Source organism: Stenella coeruleoalba (genome assembly GCF_951394435.1).
Source record: "Stenella coeruleoalba genome assembly, chromosome: X".
NCBI classification, from domain to species: domain Eukaryota; kingdom Metazoa; phylum Chordata; class Mammalia; order Artiodactyla; family Delphinidae; genus Stenella; species Stenella coeruleoalba.
Genome location: NC_137152.1, coordinates 116,995,701 through 117,014,789, shown reverse-complemented (window position 1 = coordinate 117,014,789; position 19,089 = coordinate 116,995,701). Strand labels below are relative to the sequence as shown.

At 39.7% G+C, this 19,089-nt stretch overlaps 1 protein-coding gene across 17 annotated transcripts in view; it reads left to right on the top strand.

Annotated features, from left to right (window-relative positions):
• The window catches only part of LOC307180944 (uncharacterized protein), a 622,728-nt gene that overhangs the window by 14,848 nt on the left and 588,791 nt on the right, over positions 1 to 19,089 (top strand). The window contains exon 1 of one of the 17 annotated variants that reach the window (XR_013825825.1): positions 942 to 1,099. The exons of the other annotated variants lie outside the window; for them this stretch is intronic. The gene's annotated coding sequence lies outside the window, so the exon portion shown is untranslated. Of the gene's footprint in view, positions 1 to 941; positions 1,100 to 19,089 lie in introns of those variants that run through there. 17 annotated transcript variants of the gene reach the window in all.

The following is a 19,089-nucleotide window of genomic DNA, read 5'->3' as shown; positions in this document are numbered from 1 at the left end:
TCCACTGGATGTGTTTGACAGCAGTTTGGAGATGGCAGAAGAAAGACTCATCCACTATACTCCAGTAAAAATTTTTTAAAAAAAGAAGAAGAAAGACTCAGTGAATTTAAATAAAGATCAGTAGTAACAATCTAACCTGAAGAACCAAGAAAGTATGAGATTGAAAGAAAATGAATAGAGCTTCAGTCTTGTGCCACAATAAGAAAATTCAATAAACATCTATTTGGAGTTCCAGAAGGAGAAGAGTGAGAATGAATTGCACAACATTTGAAGAATTAATGCCCAAAATTTTCCCAAATTTGATCAAAGTAGCCAATTTAAAGATTATATATAAAAGCTCAGTGAATCCTGGACAGGATAAATTAACACACAGGTGCACACTTATGCATGCACTCCTAATTTTATCTAGCCAAACTACTAAATACCAAAGACAGAGAAATCTTTAGTCGTGGCGGGGGCGGGGGGAGGCATTAAATACAGAGGAACAAAGATACAAATGAGCTGACTTCCCTTCAGCAACAATTGAGACCATAAGACAATTGAATGTCATCTTCAAAGAGCCAAAAGAAAAGTAGTCAACCCAGAATTCTATATTAGATGATGGTATCCTTCACAAAAGAGTGAAATAAAGTCATTTTTGCATAAACAAAAGCTGAAAGACTCTGTTACCAGCAGACCTGCACTCAAAGAAATGCTAAATGATTTCTTCAGAGAGTGGAAATGATGCCTGGTAGAAGCTCAGATCAACAGTAAGGAATGTAGAACATGAGAAATAGTTAACTAATAGATAAAGACGAAAATTCCTTGAAAGAGAAAAATATTTGGGAAAAAAACTAAATTGCATACAAAAAAAAGAGGCATTAGAATTATGCTTTAAAAATTCTGAAGAGAGATAATTTCCTATATAATATTATATATTTAGCCAAACCAAGAATTGATTATTCTTGGTTTGAATAACCTCAGGTTCAAATATTTTAAATTCTTCTCCTGCATTCTTTCTCAGGAACCTGCTGACTGATGTATTCCATTAAAACAAGGGCGTAAAACAAGAAAATAGGAAATGCAATATCCAGAAAACAGGCTCCAACAGAGGAGAGAGGTAAAAGGAATACCAAGACCCATTCTCCAGAATTATGATCCAGGGGATTGGGAGTGAGGCCCACACCGTTTTATTTTTAATAAGCACTAGGTGATTCTGATGCAAAGCCTGACTTAGGAACCACTGATATATATTTTCTTGTTTGATTTTATAATAACCCTGTGGGGCTTCCCTGGTGGCGCAGTGGTTGAGAGTCCGCCTGCCGATGCAGGGGACACGGGTTCGTGCCCCGGTCTGGGAAGATCCCACATGCCGTGGAGCGGCTGGGCCCATGGGCCATGGCCACTGAGCCAGCGCGTCCGGAACCTGTGCTCCCCAACGGGAGGGGCCACAGCAGTGAGAGGCCCGCGTACCGCAAAATAAATAAATAAATAAATATAATAACCCTGTGAATTAGGCTAGTCGAATGTTATTATCCTCATTCTACAAATTGAATCAAGGTCATACAAGTAATAAATAGGAAAACTAGGATTAAAACTCATCTGCATTTTGAGATATTTGAAATATTTTTCTCACTCCTGAAAGACAGTGTTTCTTCAACTATTGTTCACAGACCACCAGCATCAGAATCTGCTAGGACACTTGTTTAAGTTGCAAATTCTGGGCCCCATCCAACTGAGATACCAGCTTAAGAGGTCTGTAAATGGGCCCAGGAATATGAACTAGAGCATCTGCCTCACTCACTCTTAAATCTTAGAAAAGGAATTTGGGGAAAACATTCTATTCTACAAATATCCTAATGTACCTTAAAGTTTCTAAGAGGAGTTATACCCCTAGCATTTTTGTTTCCCGCCTTAGTTCAAGTTTGTATTTTTATTGGCCAGATATTGAAATATGTGCCCTGGGACCATACAGGGTAACTGAAGGGAAAACAACTGAGAAGGGCTTAGAAAGTAAAGATTGCAAGAACATAACGCAAATGAGAAAACATGCGCAGCAATATTAACATGTGGGTGTTTTTTTCCTGCTAAAATCAGACGCAGTGCCAAAAAGTCATAGGTGTACGTGACAGGTGACAATGAGAGAATAACAAGTGAAGAGATTTACATCCAATACGCTTTCATTCAGTTGAGTGGCTGGGCACCATTTTAATATAGATTTGGAGATACTGGCATATTTAAGAAAGGGAATATCAGTAACTCCAAAATATAAACAGGGAAGTAGGGAAAGGATGGATTAACGAGGGTCACAAAATACCGGAAAGCTTCTGCTAACCAGGTTTTGTTCTTTGTTCCTTTATGAGGTTTGACCATATTCTAATATGACTGGGCTCAAATATATATTTAGGCATCTGGCAATGACATGTAAATAGAAATAGCCATTGACTCATCAATTTCATTGTTAACATAAATGCTGAATGTATGTATATATATATATATATTCAGGCATATCATGTAAAACACTAACACCACAAGCATCTCTCATGCTCAGGCTAAAGGAACTGCAAACTTTAGAATGCTGCACTCTCCTCTATGGCTCCGAAGCTTCCCCACCCCCGTCACCACCCCCCCCACACACACACCCCACCCCCACCCCACCCCCACCCCCGTCTCTGCCAGCGAAGGGGCTTCCTAGTGTGTGGAAACTTTCCCTCCTTCACAGCTCCCTCCCCGAGGTGCAGGTCCCATCCCTATTCTTTTGTCTCTGTTTTTTCTTTTTTCTTTTGCCCTACCCAGGTACATGGGGAGTTTCTTGCCTTTTGGGAGGTCTGAGGTCTTCTGCCAGCATTCAGTAGGGGTTCTGTAGGAGTTGTTCCTCATGTAGATGTATTTCTGATGTATTTGTAGGGAGGAAGGTGATCTCCACGTCTTACTCTTCCGCCATCTTCAAGGTCCCTTCTAATTATATTCTTTTATGGAATGCATAGTATCCTTGGTATAGGGATGCCAGCTTTGTTTCTATCTGACCTCAAAAACTTTGTTCACTGTTGCTAAAATAAACTGAATCAAGAAGAGACAAATTGTTCAGTTCAGGAACTATGGAAATATGGAAGTAGAATACATACATATACCACTTTGCACTGATAAAACACATAGGAACAACAAACATTATAACTGAGGTATCATCTAGTGGAAGCTCCTCATTTGAAAGTTAGTTGAACTTGAGGCCCAGAGATAGGAAGTGTTTGACCCAAGTTGTTTCATATAGATTCTCTCATTTGATGATCACAGTAACCCTATTAGGTATGCCAAGCTGGTCTCTTTAGTCTTAATTTACAGACAAGGATTTTGAGGTTCAAAAATGAACATGACTTGTGGAAATGGCATTCGTCCTAAAGGAGTGAATTGTGCTATTTCTGACTCTGCCGTCTAGCTTTTCTGCATAACCGTGGCCAAATCCCTTCCCCATTACTGGTTTCAGTTTCGTCATCTGTAAACTAGAGAAGTGAAAATGAATGACTTTCTAATCCTCTCGTGTTATGATTCTACAGCTTTGTCACTGTAACGTAGTCAAGGCTTGACTCCAGTTCTGTTTGACCTCAAACCCAGTACAGTTCACTCTGCCCTTTGCGTCTTTGTGCCTAGAGCAGGACAATCCTTATTCTATTGGGGAAATAAGTCAAAATGAGGTTCTGCTGAGACTTGCACCTGAAGGCTGTTAAGTCAAGCTTGGCCCCATATGATTTCAGAATTGGGAACCAACAAACCCTTTTTTGTTTTTTGGGTTTGTTGTTTTTTTTTTTTACCCTTTTTTGTTTTCAGTGAAATCAATCATCTTCAGACATACTGCCCTTGACCCAGATGTGACGAGCAGATGGTACAGAACCCTCTTTGCAATGGATTACAGAAGACAACATTTCCCCTTTCAAAGGAGAGAGGCCATTATTTCAGCTCCTTTTCTGAAGAGAGAAATTTCACCCTTAGCATTTTGTTTGTAGAAAGTAAATCATGTGGTCTGTTGCCCTGCTTGGTCTTATTGGGAAAAAAGCACTGAGACACAGATGGGACCATCAGTGAAGTATGATTTCCACATACGAAGACTTTGTAGACAGCATTAGTACTGAATCAGCAGCACATGGTTGAGGAGAATTGTAGGATCATTGCTGAGCTGTGTGATGAGGACATAATGCCTTTGGAGGCAGGCAATGTGGATCCAAGTTCTGGGTTGACCTTTTGTAATTTTTGCTTCCTAGCACAATTTTTTATTTTTTGCATTGGTTTTTATTTTTTGAGGGTGGGGAGGGGCGTGCCGCAGGGCTTGTGGGATCTCAGTTCCCCGAACAGGGATTGAACCCTGGTCCCAGCAGTGAGAGCGCAGAGTCCTAACCATTGGACCACCAGGGAAGTCCCTCCTTGCATAATTCTTTACCTCTATGCTTCCCAGTATATAAGCAGAGTCTAGCATAGAATAGGCACCGCATACGTGTCAGAGGAATGAAGTAAGTTAGCTTTTCTTTCTGATTCACAATCTTTATCTAAAAATACACGTATAATGATTTACATCTGACAGTGCTGTTGTGAAGATTAAATGAGAAAATCTATGTTAGATCCCTGTATTGGTTTCCCAGGGCTGCTGTAATATATTATCACAAATGTGGTGGCTTAAAATAACAGAAATGTTTTCTCTCATAGTTCAGGAGGCCAAAAGCCTGAAATCAAGGTGTCAGCAGTGTTGGTTCTTTTCTGGAGACTCTGACAGAGAAACCATACAAACAGAAGTTTAATAATATGTATCCCTCCTGTACACATGGGAGAGACTTGGGAAAACTGAGTAACTCCCTGAAATGGCCCAAGTCACCACCTTAAAAACCATCTTGAGCTAAAGACAAATGAAGGGCTTCCCTAGTGGTGCAGTGGTTAAGAATCCACCTGCCAATGCAGGGGATACGGGTTCCAGCCCTGGTCCAGGAAGATCCCACATGCCACAGAGCAACTAAGCCCGTGCGCCACAACTACTGAGCCTGCGCTCTAGGGCCCATGTGCTGCAACTACTGAGCCCAGGCACCGCAACTACTGAAGCCCACACACCTAGAGCCCATGCTCCGCAATAAGAGAAGCCACCGCAATGAGAAGCCCATACACCACAACGAAGAGTAGCCCCTACTCGCTGCAACTAGAGAAAGCCCACGTGCAGCAGCAAAGACCCAATGCAGCCAAAAATAAATAAATAAAATAAATTTTAAAAATAAATAAATAAATGAAGACAAATGAAGATGTTGGGGTGGGTGGAGCCAGGTTTTCAGACAAAGCACAGTAAACAAGTGTATTGTTGTTATGCAGATTTAAGTCCATGCCTTCTCCATGGATAAGAGTTCCAGATTTAGTAGTTCCTCCTCTTCCTGGTACAGAGAGGAAAACACTCCTACAAATGGAGATTTCCCTTATAAACATAAATTGCTCTTATAAAAAGGTAACTAACATCTACTTGGCTTTCAGAGTTTCACTCATGTCTGTTTTTTGTTTGTTTTTTTATTTAAAGCAAACAGCCTAAAATAATCCTTATGCCAAAGAGACATATTTTGCAGTGACAAATGGTGCTCCACCTCATTTTTTTAAATACCCTTGCATCTGCTTTTCCCTAGCTCCTTCATTGTTTTAACTTTGGGCAATTCTTATTAGTGTTTTACATCAATTAGAATTTGATTCAATTGTCTAACACAAAAATTAAATCAGTACTGACAAGCAATAGAGAAGTTTATTTTCCTCTCATCTAAAGTAATTCTAGGACTGGACATCCAGGGCTGGTAGTGTGATTATAAAGTCACCAGGAATTGAAATTCCTTCTCTTTTTCTGTTCCACCCTCCTAATGTGGTCTACTATGGCTACTGAAGCTCTAGCCATTGCATCTGTGTTCTATGCATTTGTAAGAAGGAGGGAGGTTAGGCAATGGAGTCAGTTACCTTTAAGGAGCCTTCCTGAATGTCCCACACAACATTTTCACTTATATTACATTGGCCAAAATTTAGTTCTCTCACTTGTTTTTTCTGCCAAGGAGATTCAGAAATGCAGTCATTTAGTCAAGCATATTGACGCAAGAGACAAGTTTGGGGTTCTATTACTAAAGAAGGAAAAAACAAGCCTATTGGGTCAGTAACTAGTAGTCTTTACTACATTATTAATAAAGGAACTTGAAAAAGGTGAGAAGAGAAATCAAGGAAAAAATGTCCAAAGAACAGCTGGGAGTAAGGCGCTGGTCATGCGTTCCTCCGAAGTCCTTTTTCCACGTCAGGCTTATTTCAGACCAGTGGGTTTGTAAATAAATGACATTACATTTGGATGCAGATTTTTCTTTTTGAAATTGTCTTCCTCCTTACCTTGTTCTCTCTGTATTAGCAGCTGTGTTAAAATCATTGTTCTTTCCAAGAATGAGAATGATCTTTTTTTTTTTAGTGTTACTCTTCCACTCTGGAATTACTGAACGCATCTTAAATTCCAAAGAGGTCTTGAATTCTTATACCCCTGTCATCTCTTATATTTTAAAACTAAATACAGCTTATTGTTTATATTCAGAAATAGTGTAAAGTTGTATGGAGATTCTAAGAATCCAAAGAACTTTCCTAAAATTCTTCTCCGTTAAGGAAAATAACTATTGTATAGATTCATTAAAAGTAAAGCCTGGGGCTTCCCTGGTGGCGCAGTGGTTGAGAGTGCGCCTGCCGATGCAGGGGACACAGGTTCGTGCCCCGGTCCGGGAAGATCCCACATGCCGCGGAGCGGCTGGGCCCATGAGTCATGGCCGCTGAGCATGCGCGTCCGGAGCCTGTGCTCCGCGGCGGGAGAGGCCACAGCAGTGAGAGGCCCGTGTACCGCAAAAAAAAAAAGAAAAGTAAAGCCTATGCATAAAAGCAAAACTGAGCAAACTAGAGTAGTGTGCCCCTCAAATAGCATAATTTTCAAAGAACTCTGTTAAATCTTTTGCATCCTTTGAGCTCCTTAGCATGAGGGCCCATTCCAAAGGCTGTGCCAGCTCTTTTAGCAAGGAAGCAGAATTTTCACAGCTTGCTTTGTCCAGCTGTGAATTCCTCCTTCAAAATACCAATGTTTTTGATTCCATTTTTCCCTTATACAACCCATTCACTTTGCTTTTACCAAATTTGAGTTGGGTGGCATACCACAGCTTCTCAGATCTAGAGTATTCACTGTGCAGAGGCTGGACTGGGAATGGATTCTGAACAGCTAATATTTATTCATCCACTGAGCTAGTCATGCATATGGTACCACATTTACTATTCTCTGCTCATTGTCGCAGGTGATGGCTCCTGGGATCTAATTAGTGCAGTGATTTCTTCTGTAAGAGGTGTTAATCCCATGCATTGTATCTGGCATGGGTAGCACTTCACTGGGTTATCTAAATTCAAACGTTTCTATCTCCTATTTAGATACAGCTGGAGGTCAAGATTTAATTGTATGGAGGGCAGGTAAAAACATAACTCCTCATTACTTGCTTTGCGTCATGGTCTCTCTTTTACCCCAAAGCCACTAACGCTACTTCTAGCTCTCAGGCTGGCATGCGGTCTTTAGTGGCTCATGTCAAGATGGAAGAGATCAGAGTGATTTGCTCATCTGTGGTCCACAGAGATATCCTCAGAGCCTCTGTTGACACTGTCACTGACACCTCCAAAGCACAGAGGAGGTTAAAAGGGCTCATTACTTGGAGGACCAAACTGGAGAAACGTTTCCTGCAATTGCTTATTGCCCATTCATTCATTCATTTATTCATTCAACAAATATTTATTGAATGCCTGTTATAAGCCAAGTGTTGTTCTAGGTGCTGGGGACACAGATGAGAGAAGCTAGTAAGACAGTAAGGTCCCAGCATTCCTAGAACTCATATTTCTGTGCAGGAGACACAATAAACTAGGCAAAAAGAATTTCAAATGGCTACAGATGCTATAAAGACAACAAAACAGATGAGAAATACACAAATGGAAAAAGTGTGACTTCTGACATTGTTTAAATTTACTCCACAGGGCCTTTTAGCACCTTGAAGAGGTGTTCTGGGGTAATTCACTTGGAAAATGAGAAAGCAGATATAAACACAATCAATCACATTCCCAGTCTAAGTGTATGTTCACAGTCCCTGTGGAAAACCAGCAGCCATCAGTTCAACAATGAGGTGGAAACCAGTCGTGTCAGGGTAGACACAGTCTGTTCACTTGCGCTTTGTTGCTGGACAGTCACAGAAATGCTTTTGCCAAGCAAGCAAGCCTGATCCTACACTACTGACACAGATTGCTGCTGTCAGTGATCACCACATACAGGTTTCTAGGCCAGATTTACTGGGGATGAGTCTCCCTACAGGAGGGGAAATAAGCCAGTTTAGGTGAGGAGAGCGATCTGAGGCGGTGACAGTGTGGGTAACTCTCTTGCTGCTGCGGTCATGCATATAATTTGCCCCCTGCCCTGATTTATTCTCTCAGTTTCTGGCAACGTCCCGTGTGATGACTCTTTTCTGTGTTTGCAAACGATTTATTGCACTTGATTTCTGTTTGCTTTCCTGACTTTCTACCCCCCCACTGTCCTGACTCGTATTCTATTTGAAGTCTGATTTCCGAGTTCCAGCTTTTCTCCTCGTCCCCTTGCGCTCTTGATACACACTGCACAGCCCATACACTGGCCCAATCACTATGACATATGTACACACCTATCTGCGAATGACCTTATGGGCTGTGATTAATTGTATTTTAAAGTCTTCACAGAAAAGTGGTTTTTAAAAATCTGCTTAGTTCTGAAAAGATCCTATTTTTGTTTGCTTTTCTTAGATCAAATCAGGAAAAAAAATCTACCATTTGAGTTACATTGATCATTCTTTCTCAGTTTCCACCTTAATTTTTGGTGGTCTGTATAAAATATGAAACTGTTAATTTTCCTTCTCCACTAGTTAGAGATGTAGAATAATACTCAGGTCTCAACTCAAGCATCAATACGGAGTTCTCAAGCCGGGGACAGTTTTGCCCCCTAGGGCATATTTGGCAATGTCCAGGGACATTTTTGGTTGTCACAACCTGGGGAAAGTTGCTACTGGCATCTAGTGGGTAAATGCTGGGTAGACACCACAGGTTCTGCTAAACATCCAACAGGGCAAGCCCCACAACAAGGAATTCTTGGGGAGAAAGAAATTTTCCTCTACCCTTCTAGGTTCTTCTGGCTGGTCTAGGAATTAAATTGACATGAGACAGATTAACAGGAGAAAATCAAAGTTTAATAACATGTGTACATGGGAGAGACCCAGGAGAACTGAGTAACTCTACAAAATGGCCAAAGCCCTCACCTTAAATACCATCTTCAGCTACAGACAAGAGAGGATGTTGGGGGTAGTGATTTGGGACTTCAAAGAGGAGGAAAGCAATTCACATGGAGATGGTAAAGCATGTGTTTGGGAAATAAACGTTTGCTGGGCCAGGCAGAGACAATAGGACACAGAGAGGAATTTTAACAAGCAGAGGTCGCTAGGCTCCTCCCCGTCTACACACCTAGTTTATACTATAGTTATCTATGGTGCTGGCTCCCTTCCAGGATCAAGTCCTTTATCTATATTCTTTAGGCAGTTAGGGGGAAGGTCGAAGGTTCTTCCTGAGTCTTTCAGGCCTTGATTGTTTTCAGCTCAAATAATCTACATGCCAAAGAGACATTCTGGGGTGGCAAATTTTGCTCCCCTAAGGAATCATCTGTCCTCACACATTAATAATGCCAGTGCTGAGAAGCCCTGATATAGACTACAACAGGTTGATATAGGACTTTATTCTTCTGCAGGTTCTACATAAAGCTTGCTCTCACCTTAGAAACATATACTTTATGGGTATCTTGAGTAATGCAACATGGAAAAGTGTGTTTTTAATGAAGGCTTATGCATGAGGAGAAAAATTTAAGAAAATTTGAAATATATGTAATATATTGATGGGAATTCTCTGGAGGTCCAGTGTTTAAGACTCCGTGCTTCCACTACAAGGGGCACGGGTTCAATCCCTGGTCGGGAACTAAGATCCCACAAGCCATGTGGCGCAGCCAAAAAATAAATAAATCCAATTACATCACAACTGAAATATACGTAATATATTGAAATGTATATAAAAGTCATCGTTGTGTCATTACTACATCAATAAATTTACAGTGTATATTTCACTTAAATTTTGTAAATTAAGATGTTACTTTTAACTGAGGCAGGAGATAGATGGGCCCCAGGCTGAACAGTTTCTCTCCTGTGGACAGAAACTCCATAATAGCAGAAACTCCATAAAAGCAGGATGATGGAGGAGGCTGGGCCCTGCCCAGATACGAGATAAAAGACCACATATTCCTCATTCTGGAAGTCAAGGAGACCTCCCCGACTACACATATGCAGAAAGGCTCCTTGGAGGTCAAAAAGGGAGGGGGCGCCACCCCATACTGGTCCATCTTGGCTAAGAGATGCGCACGCACACAGGGGAGGACCCTGAGTTATACCAAATACAGAGTCAGAACCAGGCAAAACAAGATGATTGGTCAAAGGGAACCCAGAACACATGCCCCATAAAAGTGATTCAAACTACCACAAGGGTGCGACTCTGAGCCCTCCTGTGTGTCTATCCACACACCCTGTACTCTTTTTCCTCCTAATGAACACTTTACTTGCTTCACTGCTTTCCATCTCTATGTGGAAATTCATTTCTACACAGCTGACGGGCCAGGGCCTTGTGGTCTAGTGGCTAGAATTCAGCACTCTCATTGCTGCTGCCTGACCTCAGTCTCTGGCTGGGAACGGAAACCCTGCTTCAAGCTGCTGCAGGCCAAGGCCCCCTGAGATCATATTCACTTGAAATATGTAGTTTTACTCACATTGTTACTGAATCAGGTCCAACTGCTCGCTGCTCAAAAATCGATACCAAGAAGCATTTCTTGGTAGAAAGGAAAGTTGCTTTTAATCAGAATGCCAGCAATCTGGGGAAATGGTAGACTCAGTGTCCCCCGAAAATCACGTCTGAAGATTCTGCACAGCCACCAAGGTTTTTAAATGGGAAAAGGGAAGTAGTCTCAGTTAATCATTGAGATAGGGAGTCAGAGTCATCGCCACCCCCTACCGTGTGCAGGCTTGTGGACTCATGATTTTTCTTTAGGTGCTATCTCGTTCACACAATTTGTTCGAGAGATTACTGAAGGGAAGCTAGGGAAGCGATCTAGTGATCTGTTAATTGCTTAATTCTTCATTTCTACTTCTTTGATCTATGGAAAGAACCAACAAGTTAGGCAAGGTATTGTGTGATCAAAACATTGGAAAGGTGTGCCTAGGGCTGGAGATGAGTAGAGCGTGCTCTATATAGAGTTTTAGCTGCTGCATCAAAGAAATTGAACTTTTTGAGCTGTGTTTGTTTATGTTGTTTAGTTTATCAGCTTGTAAGACAATCAGTGTTCCTCAATCATTTGGACAGCATTTTCATTTGATTTTTCACTAGTGAGAGAGAATTGAGGAATCATTTGTTGAAGGGTGCTTGATACAGTTGAAAAAATATTTTGAAAATAAAAGTTTTAAGTATTCTCAGAATTATGTATTATGTAAAGACAAAATAGTGGCCTTTGCCTTTCTAATAACACCTTAAAATTTGTTAAATTCTATAAATAAAAATTACTGGGGACTTCCCTGGCTGTGCAGTGGTTAAGAATCCTCCTGCCAATGCAGGGGACATGGGCTCGGTCCCTGGTCCAGGAAGATCCCACATGCCGTGGAGCAACTAAGCCCATGTGCCACAACTACTGAGCCTGCGCTCTAGAGCCCACAAGCCACAACTACTGAGCCCGCGTGCCACAAGTAGTGAAGCCCACGCACCTAGAGCCCGTGCTCCGCAACAAGAGAAGCCACCGCAATGAGAAGCCCGCTCACCGCAAGGAAGAGTAGTCCCCGCTCGCCGCAACTAGAGAAAGCCCGAGCACAGCAATGAAGACCCAACGCAGTCAAAAATAAATAAATAAATAAATTTATAAAAACAAATAAAAAATTACTGTTGGGGAGCATATGGGTTTTAGTACTGATTCTTGCTTTCTGAATGAAAAACAATGAAATCAAATATTCTGAATGACCACTCCACTTTTATTTATTTCAAAACTCAGGTTAGTATTTGGTAAACCAAAGGCAAAGTGAATATTTCCAATAGCAAAATACTTACCTGAACAAGTTGGGCCTTAAGAAATGAGATAATTTAACAATTTATAGTCATGAACATACATGGAAAGTATATGGAGAGAAAAATAATTATATTCCAAGTCGTCGTTCCAATGATTTTTAAGACTCAAGACAATAAATCTCACCTCCAAATCTTTCATGAAACTATTTAGAACTTGCTTATATAAATTTCATTTTATGAGATTTCTTCTTCCCTGAAGTATTTTAGCTAGGTAGACAAGTAACAAAATCAATGAAACCCTTATCAATGAAGAAGGTGTGGACTTAACCCTGCGTCATAACCTTACCCTTGTTTATTGTGCTTTGCCTAAAAACTTGGCTCTCCCCCCTCCAACATATTTTGTCTTTAGCTGGAAATGGTATTTACGGTGGTGGCTTGGGCCATTTTGGGGAGTTACTCAGATTTCCTGGGTCTCTCCCATGTATACAGAGGTATACATGTTATTAGAATTCTGTTGTTTTCCTCCTGTTAATCTGTCTTTTATTACAGGACGTCTCAGCCAAAACCCCGGGAGGCTAGAAGGAGAATTATTTTTCACCTCCCACAGAGTAAAGGGTCAAACTACATAATAAATGTATAAGAACGAAATTTTTAAGAATCTAAACCTTCATACAAAATGAAAAGGGCATGGGAGGGAGAATTACTTTAACCATATAACCTTACTATGAATTAATTTATTTTTATCATGTGCATATATTACTTTTTAAAAAGATAGTGCCTTTTTCAAAAAGGATCTTAACCTTCAGTGTTTTCTTTCGAGGGAATCTCCATAAGGATATATTCTTTCTTTTCTTTGTTTTGATTTTCTCTGTGGTGTTTCATCCAGGCTTTGAAATTAACCAGAGAATTTCAGTTGTTGAGTGAGCAGCTGTCAGAGGAAGACAATTTGGTTCAGTGGTGATTGTTTATTCTTTCTGACCAGAAACTCTGTGTGCCATGTTTCTTCAGCATCCTATCAAGTTTTTCATTAACTCTGGCTGTGAATTTGACAACTTTCTGGGCTTCATTTTGTTGTCACTCAGAAAAACATATTTACTTAGTTGTGAGCCTGCCACTGGCTTTCACTTCCTAACTTCTTTCTTATAATGACTTGAAAGAACTTGCAACAGGACCTATACCTTCCATGCTTGCTGGACAGATACCCTGCCTACGTTTGAGTCCACCTGGCGCCTGTTATAAAGTTTTCCAAGTTTTGCAGATGGAAACTAGACTAAAGGGGACATACCTGATCTTAGCCAAAAGCTAGGGCACCATTGGAGACAAAGGAAGCAGAGACAATTTCATCCTCATACCTGAAATTTAGAATTCAAAGAAATTTAGAATTCATTCTCCTGTTTAAGATATTCTATACCATAATAAATTTTACCCATTAAAAAATATTCACCTTCTAATGTGTGCCAGGCACTATGTCTCAGAGAGACTAAGAGTGGAATTCCACTTACCCATAACATGAAGGAGCTCACAATTTAGCCTATACCAGAATCACCTGAGAAGCTTGTGAATTCTAAGTCTCCAAATGCAGTAGGTCTGAGTTGTGGATTCAGGGATCTGCATGATTTATAAGCATCTCAGATGATTCTGATATAGGTGACCTTTGGATGACACGTTAAGGAACCCTGCCTAGTAGTAGACACAGTCAGGTAAAGCAAGAAGAAAAGCTTGTAGTTGGGAATGATTATAATATTAGTGAACAGTGAAGAGGTACCTTGACTGGAGAACTGGGTCACTGTCATGGAATAGTGGGATGAGAGTACACAGGCAAGGTCAGGCCAGAACCTAGAATACCAGCCTAAAAGGCTGAATTAATTCTAGATATCACAGAGTTTGAGCTACATCCAAAAGGTCATTGAAGAACCACTGCATGTTTTGAGTAGAAAGACATTTTAGTGAGATTTATGTTTTAGGCAAGTTATTATTTTTTTTTAATTTATTTATTTTTATGTATTATTTATTTTTGGCTGCGTTGGGTCTTTGTTGCTGTGCACGGGCTTTCTCTAGTCGTGGCGAGCGGGGGCTACTCTTCCTTGCGGTGCGTGGGCTTCTCATTGCGGTGGCTTCTCTTGTTGCCGAGCACGGGCACTAGGCACATGGGCTTCAGTAGTAGTGGCACGCGGGCTCAGTAGTTGTGGCTCGCGGGCTCTAGAGCACAGGCTCAGTAGTTGTGACGCACGGGCTTAGTTGCTAGGAGGCATGCGGGATCTTCCCGGACCAGGGCTCGAACCCGTGTCCCCTGAATTGGCAGGTGGATTCTTAACCACTACGCCACCAGGGAAGCCCTAGGCAAGTTATTCTGACAGCAAAGTCTAAGATGAATTGGAGCAAAAGGAACTTGAGAGTTTCTAAAGCTAGGAAGCATCTGTTGTAATTGTCTACATGTGAGGTGACAAGGATTCAGGCCAGGTGGAGCTGTGAACAGATATAAAAGGCATGCATTGGAAGGATTATCAAGGGACCAAAGGGTTGGCAGCGGATAAGGGCAAAAAAAGATTCAGAAAGGGCTCTAAGGTTTGGTACTAGGACTTATGAGAGATTGAAGATGACAGTGATTGATATAGGAAGGTGCTGAAAGACAACAGATGTCCAGGGAAGATGAAGAATAGACATTTGGACAAACTTGATCTGAGTTGAGAGGAGGAAAATTCAAGTAGAAGTCTCCTGCTGGCAAATAGAGATACTGACTACAGACTAAGAAAAATGTAGACCTCCAGGTCCTAATAATGGTGACCTGAATGCAAACTGTATTTTCCCTGTTGGGTTTAGTAAGAACAAATTATTGTTAACACATCGTGAATGATCTTAATCTATATACTTATCTTTAAATTGTATTATTTATATTTATAGCAGAGCAGATACTGTGTAATTTTCTTAGTTTCCTCTAAAATTGTGTGTTAAAATGTCAGCGTTGGTGTTCGTTTAAGGACCAGGGTGATGCTTTTAGAGGAGGCATTTGGGCTGACATTGCGTGGATTTTATTTTGGTGCAGAAGGTAGTTCAGGTACTCTCCCAAATGGCTGACCGAATGAAAACCTCCGCCACATCAAGGACTTGCAAGTGTTCTGAATTTCCAAGGGCAGGAGTGGACTCTGAGGAAATAGCTAATAGTGAAAAATGAAGAGGTTGAAGTTGGTTGATTTATAAATAGCTAACATTGTTCACATTGCATTTTGGAACTTTATAGGAGGAAAAAACCAACTCTGGTTCATTGTAACAAAGGAATCAAGAAGTTGCAGCAGAGGAAACAAACATATACTGCTTTAAATAGCATACAGATATGTAAACCAAAGTGTTTATCTATCTCTGCCATACTCATAAGATATATTAAATCAAAATTTTTGAATCTTTTAGGAGGTCTGTGAAACCTGTTTTCAGATGATCATTATATCTGAAAAGAAGCTATGTACTGATTGCTTTTAAGTCTCCAGCGACCAGTAAGCATGATATGGACCATATATCATTTAAAGATATCATAGGCAATATAGTAGCCATTATTTATTGACTAAAGAGATATAGAGAAATGTTTCCAGACCACACTGCATTGGATATTTAGGCCATGAATAACGGACATAGCTTCCTTTGCCCAACAGATATAATTTGGGATTTTCCTCTGTTTTTGAAAAACAAAAACAAACAAAAAAATAAATAAAAGTTTAAGGGCTAAAAATCAAAGCCTCATCTTATAAATTATGAGAATTTTGTCAATACCTAATGATTTTAATGATTATCTATGTAGGTTAGGAAAGGACAGTGTTGACAGGTGAATTTTCAACTTCGAATAGCGGAAGGTGAACGGAATTTGTCTTGGTTATTGGTAAGCTGTGATCGTTTTCTACCATGCTGAGAAGGTGTCTAAGGTGATACTGGAAAATCCTCTAAAGGCTCTGCTGCTCCTGACTAGAAACTTTGTAATGTTTTCTAGATGATCGTTGGGTAAACTTTTAATAGTCTTGGTAGATTTCACTACAGTATTTTGAAAAATTATTTAGTTGTGTACTGGCAGAAATAAAATATTCAGATGTAATGAGCTTAATTATTACAAAGGGTTTCTTTAAAGATGATGCAGTTATGGCTGGTGTTGCGTTTCCTCTTTGACACGTGGATAGTGAGGACATTTCAACTATTTGGATTGTCTTGGGTATAAGAGAGCGTGTTTAAAATACATGGAAAGTGATTAGCTTCCTTTGTAGCCCATATGTAAAGTATTCATTGCTTTAAAAGCACCCAAAATGAGGCCTCCTGCCTCTGCCAAGGTGGATTTAGTCACTTCACGGAGCTCATTTGGTCTGACTACAGACTTTTGTCTGTGAAGGGAGTTTTCCCACTGGTATTGACTCCTCAGCTAGTTGGAGTTCCATTAAGCATTTCTGTGATCCCAAGATTATCCAAATTTCTCTTCCTCAAAGGAAACCTGATACAAGATACAGTCAGTAGTGTAGCCCTCCATTCATTCTCCATTCTTCCTCCAAGCAACATAGCCACACGTAGCTTGGGGATCTAAGGGATATGGAAATAAAACGGATGTGAGTGAAACTACCTATTGGCTACTGCCTTTCTCTGTGTGACAACCAGTGCTATTGTTATGAGGGACCACAGATTGAAAAGGACCTGGGGGCAAAGGAAAGACACAGTCTTTTTCTTCAGGTTGAGTCCACCCAAAACAGAAAGGTGAGGTGCATATCAAACCTCTCTCAGACATCTGAAAAACCAAACTTGGTGTGAATTCTAACACCTCTGTGAGCTTGCATTATCTCTTTCCTATCCAGTATTCACTGAAATATATTGCTGCATGTTATACTCTTTTCTAGAATGTCTCTGCAACTCCATTTGATAGTTATACTGCTATGTTGTTTTCCCCTCTTTTACCAATAATGATGGGTCCTTTTGATGTTTTGTAGTGGGGAAAAATATGTGGCATAAACAGATATCTATTAGAATGTAACCTCCATAGAGCATGGATTTAGTGTTTTTCCTGCTCACTTAGAGAGCCACGCTGTCTGGCACTTAATACTCTGAATGAAAGAATGAGAGAATTAATTAATTAAAAGTTATATGTTTAAAATATGAATAAAAGGACATCATATAGAAATAAAGTTACTTTACAAAATTAGTCTCTCAAGCTAATCATGCTACTTTGTATAAGTTCTCTATTGTTTACAAATTAGAGGTAGCTCCTCTTATCCTAAAGACTCTCCTTTCAGAAAATTGATCATTATTATCGTGTCAATAGCACCTCGCAGAGATTCAGGTTTGCCAATTTTATTCGCAGTACTATGTAATGGAATCTTCAGCCCATTTAAAATTTTGAGTGTATCAGTATTCTCTTATATTAAGCATCAGGAATTCTCTAGGGGGTCAACTCATTGTGGTCAGGGACAACTATTCCACTGAAAGATATTCTCCTCTGCAAAGATAGCCAACCAGCTTTCCCATTAGTGTGAATCCTGACTTCTCTCACATTATTGAACAGGCACTTACAACTTTTAATGCTTCAGTCTGGATTGGTCATATTTCCTACTTAAAAGTCAAATTACATATGACTGTGAGTTCTTTAGATAAACACTGTGCAGCTAGATAATGAAATTAAAGCTGGAGAAGGTCTCGATTTATTGCAGTGTTTCCCCCACCTCTTGGAACCTTTAACACATGGCTCGCTTCTTTTGTTAAGTATTTTACTGACAGTTTTAACAAAATGTCTTTCCTCCTTGTACATTTGAATTAAGAGTAAAGTGACAAGCAGCATGAAGAATGTAATAGAAATTGCTATCATTCCATCATTCCACCATCTGATGAAACCAAATCTACTTCTTGCCTTACACTCTATTACTGACATTAAAATATATGTACTTTGAAAGTTCTAACATGTCTCTATTACCTCTAAAATTTTGTAGCCCATGTAACATAAATAGAACTTCAAATCCCTATTCTTTAAGAATTTAATTCTCAGGAGAGGAGTAATGATTATTAAATATTTAGCATGGAATTGAATATAAACCATATACATGAGTTACGTACAGAATTTTGTAATTTGCTCCATTGGCATATAGCAATAGTCTTTTTAAATTCACTGTTCCTTTTTTTCCTCCACAATTTTTCTATATAACCTTTTCTACATAATCAACAATAATCTGTGTATAATTTAACCGTTGTACTCATTCGGCATATTCTTCGCTCTTATTTCTGTCCTCAGGAAAATGATTTCAGGCAATATATGAATGTTGGTATAAAGATATTATTGGCATCTTTTAAAAGTACTTTCCCTGTCGCTAGTGATAATTTTACTATGTATAAACATGGAGCAAAACCTGTCATTATTTGTTTTAAAATTCCATATGACTATTATGACACTTTTAAAAACCGTCCCGAGAAAATAATCTCTCCAATCCCCAAGAAAAACATACCCCAAAATGTTATGTGCAGCAGTGTTTATCAGGGTCAAAAAATGGATTCAACATAAACATCTAATCATAGAATCAAGAAAATCGTGTTACATCCACACTGTGGAATACGCTGTAGCCATTAAAATAAAAATTATGACCATTACATAATTACCTGAAAAAAATAAACATATTAGAGTGTAAAAAGCCAAACATAAATTTGTATCTATATTATGATTACAGGTATGTGAAAACAAGGTATGTATGTATGTATAAATGTATGTATGTACCTACACGAGAACTGGAAAATAGCAAGGCATAGTGAACACAGGTAAGCTGTTTGAGGTGTGGAATAGGAAATTTTTACCTTAAAAATGTTTTCACTGTTACTGTTATGAAAGTGTTTAATTTTTTAATGTATTTTGAAGTTTCAATATAACCACATTTCCCCTAACCAACAGCTGATGATAATAGACTGTAATTAATGCAGTATTTTATCCTATTTAGCCTCTGGTGTTGAACT